The 8,854-nt window shown below is 42.3% G+C and overlaps 1 protein-coding gene across 4 annotated transcripts in view; it reads left to right on the top strand.

The window, feature by feature from the left end:
• The first annotated feature begins 3,920 nt into the window (after positions 1-3,920).
• Positions 3,921-8,854, top strand: part of ATF7 (activating transcription factor 7) — an 88,426-nt gene continuing 83,492 nt past the window's right edge. For 2 of the 4 annotated variants that reach the window (XM_060657438.2, XM_060657437.3), the window contains exon 1: positions 3,921-4,052. The gene's annotated coding sequence lies outside the window, so the exon portion shown is untranslated. Of the gene's footprint in view, positions 4,053-4,265; positions 4,385-4,426; positions 5,680-8,854 lie in introns of those variants that run through there. The other 2 variants (XM_078449824.2, XM_078449825.2) reach the window with 2 other exon arrangements.

The following is an 8,854-nucleotide window of genomic DNA, read 5'->3' as shown; positions in this document are numbered from 1 at the left end:
TTAAAAGGTGAATTTTGTGGTATATGCATTACATCTCAATAAAAAAATACGACTGGGACAATCGTGGAATTTTACCAAGATAGAGAAAACTAGGGACACATGTGGGAGAGAAAGGCAGAATTTGTTTTGGACATGGCAAAGTTTGAAATAGCCATTAGATCGCACTCTATGTTAACGAATTAATATTTAAATCAATCAAACAAACAAATAAAAACAAACAAAAAAGAAATACCCATCGGAGGGGCCCCTGGGTGGCTCAGGAGCATCTGACTCTTGGTTTCAGCTCAGGTCATGAACTTACGGTTTGTGGGGTTGACCCATGTCTGGCTCCACACTGACAGCAGGGAGCTTGCTTGGGATTCTGTCTCTCCCTCTTTCTCTGCCCCTCCTCCCCTCCGAACCCAAACCAAATAAATAAACTAGCGCGCGCGCACACACACACACACGCAAAACAAAAAAGAAATACCCATTAGATATCCAAGTGGATTTCTGAAGTATGTAATTGGAAATATTAGTCTTCAGTTCAGGGGAGAGATAGGGGTTGGAGATATAAACTTGGAGGAAAATGAATTAATACATGTAAAACACTTCAAATGGTTCCTGGAGGCTCAGTCCGTTAAATGTCTGACTTTGGCTCAGGTCATAATCTCAGAATCTGTGTCTCCCTCTCTCTGCTGCTCTCCTGCTCACACTCTGTCTCTCTCTCTCTCAAAAATAAATAAACATTAAAAATTTTTTTAAATTTTTTTAATGTTTATTTTTGAGACAGAGAGAGACACAGAATGAGCAGGGAAGGGGCAGAGAGAGAGGGAGACACAGAATGTGAAGCAGGCTCCAGGCTCTGAGCTGTCAGCACAGAGCCTGATGCGGGGCTCGAACTCACGAACTGTGAGATCATGACCTGAGCCGAAGTCGGACGCTTAACCGACTGAGCCACCCAGGCACCCCAAAAATTTTTTAAAAAAATAAAATAAAATGGTTCCTGGAACACAGCAAGATCTATAAATGTTAGCTACTATATTTATTATTTTGTATGTATAGAGTAATAGTCAATTATCCAAACACAATTTGTAGAATCCTTTACTCCCTGACTTTTTTTTTTTAAGATTTTATTTTTAGGTAATCTCTAGACCCGGTATGGGGTTCAAACTCACAATCCTGAGATCAAGAATTGCAGGCTCCACTGACTGAGCCAGCCAGGCACCCCTAACCTCTACATTTTTTTTTTTTTTTTCTGAGAGAGAGAGAGAGAAAGAGAGAGAACTGGGGAGGGGCAGAGAGAGAGGGAGAAAGAGAATCCCAAGTAGGCTCCACACTGTCAGCACAGAGCCTGATGCAGGGCTCCATCTCAGAAACCATGAGATTATGACCTAACTGAAACCAAGAGTCAGACGCTTAAACCACTGGGCCACCCAGGTGCCCCTTTACTACCTGATTTTTAATGCCACTTCTGTTATATACAAATCTCCCATTTCACTGAGGATTTGTTTCTATTGTTGCATTCTTTTAACTAGGAATTGTTTCAGGGGAGAGTAGATTGGAAGCCAAGACTTCTCTCAACTTTTCTCAATTAATTTCACAAGAACATAAGTGGTTCTATGCTTCTGTTTCACCTTTGTTACCTAGGGAGAAATCACCTGGATTCTTTCTACTTTTTAGAGGGTGCTATGAGGATGGACGATATCCCAGGAAGGAAGTTCAGAAAGCCAACTAATATAACGCTGTAGAGGGAAGTTACCTGAGAGAAAATAGATTCCATTGGTAGTACTTTGGGTCAATTCTACTTAAAATTATGGTAACTTTTTAAAGTTGATTTTTGTTTGGTTGGTCTTTTCATTGTGGCAAAACCCCATGTAACATAAAATGTGCCATCTTGGGGGTCCCTGGCTGGCTCAGTTGGAAGAGCATGTGCCTCTTGATCTCAGGGTTGTGAGTTCCAGCCCCAAGCTGAGTGTAGAGATTACTTAAAAATAAAATCTTTGGGACAACTGGGTGGCTCATTTGGTTGAGTGTCAGACTCTTGAATTTGGCTCAGGTCATGATCCCAACCTCAGGCTCTGTTCTGAGCACAGTGCCTGCTTGAGATTCTTTTCCCCTCTCTCTCTTTGTTCCTCCCTCCACTCCTCCCTACTCATGTGTGCTCTCTTTCTCTTTCTAAAAAAAAAAAAAAAAAAAAAAAAATATATATATATATATAATAAAAATCTTAAAAAAAGAATAATAATTGAAAGCTTATTTATTTATTTTGAGAGAGAGAGCGTACACAGGAGGGACAGAGAGAAGGGGAGAGAGAGAATCCTAAGCAGGCTCTGCAATGTCAGTGCACAGCCTGATGCAGGACTCGATCTCAGGAACAGTGAAATCATGACCTGAGCTGAAATCAAGAGTTGGGACACTTAACCCACTGAGCCACCCAAGCACCCCTAATTTTTTTTTTTTTAAAGTACCATCTTGGTTACCACATGAGAAAAAATTTTAATATAGTCTTTCCATTTGATGCTTTACCTAAAATCGTCCCAAGGCTGTCTTCTCATAATTCAACTGCTGGTGCAAACATGTTCCTTCTTCAAAGAGGCCTTCTCAACACCAGGAGTAAAAGTTGCTTCCCCACCTCCCCACTTTCTGTCTCATTACCCTGAAAGCACTCTTCACTACTGAAATATTTGTGTTTATTGGGTTATTAACTGTCTCCCCTTCCCCACAAAGATATAACTTCTACCAGAGCCGGGACTTGGTCTGTCTGCTCGTCTCCCCATGCCTAGAACAGTGCCTTGCACATACTATGTCCTGTTAAGTATTTGTTGAAATACTTACTGAATAATATAGTGTTCTTTAATTCCCAGTGCTATATATTTTATCTCACTTGATCATTACAACTCTTTGAGTAAAATGGGATTACTAGCCCCAGAGTAAAGAGATTCAGAGAATCATCTCGCTGGAAGTCACAGGCTAACTAAATAACAGGGTTGGGACTGCTTAGGTAGGTGGCTTGTTTTTTCCAATACATTCACTCCAGTTCTAGGGCTAAGGGCATTTCACACTACTTTCCATTTAAGGAAGTGATAACTCTGGAGGAGAGTAGAAACAACCTGCACATTTATTTATAAGTCGCCAGTTCCCTTACCATCCCCACCCCTTATACAGTCACACACATAGCAGAGTTATGGCCACACTGATATTATTCTAAGTGCAAAGAAGAAAATGCAATTACTCAACTGTTTGGCAACCTGAATCCCCTTGTGTATCCGCCTCAAGTCCCTCCCCGCCCCCTTTTTCTTTTAAAACAGCTTCATTTAGGTATAATCTTTCATTTTTCTTTTTTTCAAGTTTATTTTGAGAGAGAGAGAGAGAGAGAGAGAGAGAGAGAGAGAGAGAGAGAATCCCAATCAGGCTCCGTCTCTCGGCTGGAGCTCATAGCCCAAATCAAGAGTCTGATGCTCAATCAACTGAGCCACCCAGGTACCCCAAAACTCTTGTTATTCAAGTGTGCTCCTTTAGCGGCCAAGGGAGGGGAAACCAAAGTGCGCTCCTTTTAAATAATCTCATTCCCTAGTATGTTTACTTGAATATACACTTTTGAGTTTATTTATTTAAGGGATCGCTATACCCCAGGTGGGGCTTGAACTCATGACCTTAAGATCAAGAATCGCATCCTCTTCTACCAGGCGCCCCTTTACGCTACCTTTTGGATCTCCACCACTACAGGCATCTGGAAGGATTCCCTTTCCCTTTCGTTTTACCCCTATATTCCACAGCCAAACACGTGTAACCTGTGTGTACCGAATTCGCTCAGCCTCTCTCCCCAGTCGAGCCCGACCCACCGAAAGCCCGGCCCCTTCTTTTTTCCGGAGCCCCGCCTTTCGGCCCCTTTCCAACTTAGGTCCTACGGATCTCGCCCTTCCTCCCCCAGCACCCCCCACATCTCGCGAGAGGTGAGAGCCCCTGGCCGGACGAGAAGAAAGTATCTGCTCCGCTGAGGGGGGAAAGAAGGAGCTGGAGACAGATTGTGGGACCGAACGCGGGCGGGCGGGAGGCGACGGAGCTACCAGCGGGTGAGTTCTTTTAACATTAACTAGTCCATGATCTGGCAGAGTCTCCCTTTCAACTCTGGCCAGTCCCAGTGTCCCAGGCCGGGGTCTCCCCTCCCAGTCTGTGTTGGACGGGGGCGCTGAGGCGGTGGCCGGGCCCAGTCTGAGGAAGTGGGTGGGGCATGGGCTAACGCCGACCAATAAAAGAGAAGGAAGCTACGATTGGCGGCGATGAACACTAATGAGAGATCGTCCTTACCTTGCGGAGTGCCGCCCCTCTTCTCTCCCTCCTACCGCCTCCTTCCTTTGGGGGGGGAAGGCGGGGCCAGAGGCCTGAAGTGTGGGGAGAACTTGGGGTAAGTAGCCCCGGGGGGCACAGGGCGTGGCAAGGAGAGGGGAGTTGAATCCTGAGGGAATGGAAGTCTGGTAGAGCCTAATGGGAGGATCAGGGGATGGAGTGGAACGGGAGGAAGGGGAAGGGTACTAAATTGGTTGAAGACCCAGGCTTATCAAAGAGTGGTGTTAGGAGCTTGGCATTGGAAGAGCCAGGGGTAATAGGCAGGAGATAGGGAGAGTAGGTGAAAACATGGCACTGGGTTTGGTTGGAAAGATAGGTAGGAGTAAATCATTGGAAATGGGAGTCCTGGCATTTCGACAGCATTATGAAAAAGCATAGGGACAGGATTTCAGAGAGAAAGTCTGAATTTGGAGAAGATTCAGTGAATGAGTTTAGGAAGTTAATAGGGGTGGACTTAGTAGTCAAAAAGCATCGGTTTTGAGAAGGGTGTAGGAATTCAGAGGGGGTAAAGGAGGTGGTGTTTGGAAACGAGACAGCTGATAGATAACGTTTTTAGCCTAGGTAACAGAAGCAGCCTAGGATATTGATTCGGGGCTTTTGGTGTATAGGGCACCTAGTCTGGTGACCAGCTTGCAAGAATAGTGGGATAGGGGTACAGGAGGAGAAAAATAGAACAATTTCATCACTTCTATTGTGATTTCCTTTCTCTCTCTCTTCCTTTTCCTACACATATCTTCCTAAACTCAGGGATGGGGGCTTGGGACTTAAGCAGCCCAAGTTGGAGCCCCATTGGGAGTCATATGTTCCTCTGAATTGCTTGTTATGTTCTCTGACTGGGGTGTTTACTACCCAGGGCACCTCCTACCCAGATTTCCGCGTTGCTACTTTCCTAACTTTAAAAGTTTGTTTTCTACTTAATAGAGGAGTATTTTAGTATCTCCGACGGTTGTGTCCTAGTAAGTGTAGGGTTGTGGGGGTCTGCAGAGCTTTCTGGGCAAGCTCGCTTGATTCTTATGTTTAAAAACTTTGCAGTAGTATAAGTAAAGTAATTCTTATAAAGACATCGGTCTTTCCAGTTCTTGTAAGCACAGAAAAATATACTAAATTGAAGTTTGTTTTGTTAAATGTCGTATCCACTTATATTCTTGAAGAGTTGTTAAATGGATGGTTGTAGTTAGTTTTCATTAGCTTATATATTTTAAATGGTATAAATAAGATGGGCATGTATTTCAGGAAAGTGAAAAAAATTCTTCCTTTGTGTCTAGACTCAGAAGCTAAAGATATGTCATAATATCTTAGGGCAAGTGTTGAGGAAATCAAACACAATTTGTACTTAAACATGGAGGATGTAAGGTAAGTGGAGACTATTGCGAAATGTAACATGTCTGTAAGAAAAGAAGCTAAAGAAAAGTTTGGCAGCTATACTAAGTAGTCTTACCAGTTCTTAATTCTGTACAGCAAAGGGACAAGCCTTTGCCCTTTGTTTGATAGTTGTGTATTTAATAATGGATTGAACCAATGCAGCCAATTAATTAATAACTTCTTCTCTATTGCATAGATTTGTCTTTTCCATCCTACTCTTCTCCTTTTACTTTTGAGAAGCAAAATAATGTCTGAAATGCCGGTAAAGCTGTTACATAAAGAGAAACTGGAGTGTGTTGCTTTGTATTAACCTTCGGTTTTCAGGGACCATTTGAAGCTTTTTCTCCTGGCCAGAAAGTTGCCCCTACAACACATTAAGACTAATTAATTACTGACACTTTGGCATTAATTACTAAATTGGGTTCCGGTATTTCACATTTACAGCAGTTCTGTTGGGCATTCAGACGTCTTTGCGGTTTGCCTGACAGCAGCACAAAAAAATATACAGTGAAGAAGCAAAGTCCCTTGTTTTATTCTCCCATCCTAGAATTTGTGATGGCTTTAACTTGGGCACTATTAAATGCAAGATTCTTTTTTCCTTCATTAGTGTTAACACCTAGCAGAAAGCTAGAGAGTGCTAATATTCCTCATCTTCAAGCTTGTGGATCAAAGGTTACATCCTGTGATGTTTCGGTGTTTTAATTTTTAAGCATTTTGGTTTACCATTGCTTTTAAATGTTCACGGATACTGCTCTTGTACCTCCTTTCTCTTTCCTCTCCCGCTTCCAAAATGAAAATTGTTTTTTTCAACCAACTCTTAAGCTATACTGCTTTGCCTCAAGTAAAGTCCCTGGCTCTGCCTGAACACAGCTGCTCTGAAGTTCTCACAAGTTACTGTTTTGTACATGTCAAGACTGAGTTTTTCCTAGGCTTCAGTAGGAGGGAGTCAGTGTTCAAGCAGCCTCATCCACGCCTGATAAGGAGGAGTCTTCTCCTTGCAAGGAAGTTTTAGGTGGAGTAAATAGCATTGCCTTGTACATGCATAACAAAGACAGCTCTCTTCTTGAGACTAGTTGGCAGGCTGGCATATAATTGTCCCTTATCCCTTGATAAAGGTACTAAAGTTAAGATGCAGATGTTTCTTTGAGAAAAACAAATGCAGCATTCATTAAGAAAGAAGAAGCATTAATTTCTTTTGTTGTTGGTTTCTCTGAAAATGGTATTATGATTTTAGAGTTCATGAAAAAGTCTTCCATCAGGGTACCTGGCTGGCTCAGTCGGTGTAGCTTGCAACTTTTGATCTTGGGGTCATGAGTTCGAGCCCCATGTTGGGTGTAGAGAGAGAATACTAAAAAAATAAATAAATAAACTTTAAAAAAGAGAAAAGCTCTTCCACCTATTTAGAAACATGTCAAGGAAAACAATTTTTAAGCATCCGGTTTTTGAATTTTGTCTTCCTGCAGCAGGCTTCTTTGGGGATCAATATATTCATGAAATGTGAAAATACATTATATTTGGAATCCCTGGTAGTTGGGTCTTTTCACTTCCTAATGTTATAAGGAAGAGGTCCCCACTTCACAGATACCCTATCCCATTACTGGAGGTCTACTTTTAGAACATTCTTGGGGCGCCTGGGTGGCTCAGTCGGTTGGGCGGCCGACTTCGGCTCACGTCATGATCTTGTGGTCTGTGAGTTCGAGCCCTGCGTCGGGCTCTGTGCTGACAGCTCAGAGCCTGGAGCCTGTTTCGGATTCTGTGTCTCCCTCTCTCTGACCCTCCCCCGTTCATGCTCTGTCTCTCTCTGTCTCAAAAATAAATAAACGTTAAAAAAAATTTTTTTTAAATAAAAAAAGAACATTCTTTACATTGTGCTGAAGCTCTGTAGTTCTGCCATTTGCAGCTACAATAAATAAACCTAATTATTTGTCAACATGGTAGCCCTTCAAATATTTGAGGACGGTTATGTCCCATGAAGAGAGGCTTCTCTTACTGGGATAGATATCCCAAGTTATTTCAGCCATTCCTCAAATGACCATTTTTAATAAAGTTCATGTTGCTCATCAACTCGGTTGCCTGAATCTTTAGGGTTTCTTATCTAGAACTGAAATAATGAGATCTCAGGTATAATCTGATCAATATGGCCTCTTTTCTGCTGCACTTGGTACCTCTGTTCTTAAAGTCTAAGATCGCATTGATTTGTGTAATTTTTTACATGTAATTGATGACCTTACATTTATCCTTGTTATTGTCATCTTGTTAGTTTGTGTTTATTGTTTTAGCTTAATAATGTTATTTAGCCTCTTGGCCATTCCTCGTGTCATATTCTCATATTTGTATCATTGATAGATAAATTTGATAAGCAAGACATAAACATGACCCCTATGTGTTTGTTTTAGGTCACTGGTAAAAATAAGTAAGAGTGGAGTGATGCTGTGTAAATCAGCACTCCATTAATCAACCTTTCGGGTAAAACTCAATTGTGAATCCACCTACTGTTTTATGTTCTTAACCTACATTTCCTGTGAAATATGAAGAGGTATCTTGTTGAAATCTAAATATATTGTCTCTGACCTATCCCTGAGCTCCTAGGCTAGTGACCTGTTAAAAAATGAAATGAAGTTAGGGGCTCCTGGGCTCAATTAAGCGTCCGACTTCAGCTCGGGTCATGATCTCAGGGTTTAGTTCTTGATTTCGAGCCCCACATTGGGCTCTGTGCTGACAGCTCAGAGCCAGGAGCCTGCTTTGGATTCTATGTCTCCCTCTCTCTGCCCCCTCCCTGCTCACGTTCTCTCCCTCTCTCATCTCTCAAAAATAAACATTAAAAAAAAAAAAAAAGAAAGAAATGAAGTTAAACATTAGTTGCTACCTAGCTGTGTTACGCTAGTGTTTATAGATCACTAGATTACTTGCCGGTTGTTCATAAGCCATCTATTTAATAATTCCCCTATTTTGGGGGCGCCTGGGTGGCTGAGTCGGTTGAACGTCCGACTTCGGCTTGGGTCATGATCTCACCATTCGTGGGTTCGAGCCCCACATCAGGCTCTGTGCTGGCACCTCAGAGCCTGGAGCCTTTTTCGAATTCTATGTCTCCCTCTCTCTCTTCCCTTCCCCTGCTCATGCTCTATCTCTCTCTCTCTCAAAAATAAATAAACATTAAAAAAAATAA

This window comes from Panthera onca, chromosome B4, assembly GCF_046562875.1.
Source record: "Panthera onca isolate mPanOnc1 chromosome B4, mPanOnc1 haplotype 2, whole genome shotgun sequence".
Classification (NCBI taxonomy): domain Eukaryota; kingdom Metazoa; phylum Chordata; class Mammalia; order Carnivora; family Felidae; genus Panthera; species Panthera onca.
Note: the sequence above shows the minus strand (reverse complement) of the source record. Positions and strands in the feature narration are given on the sequence as shown.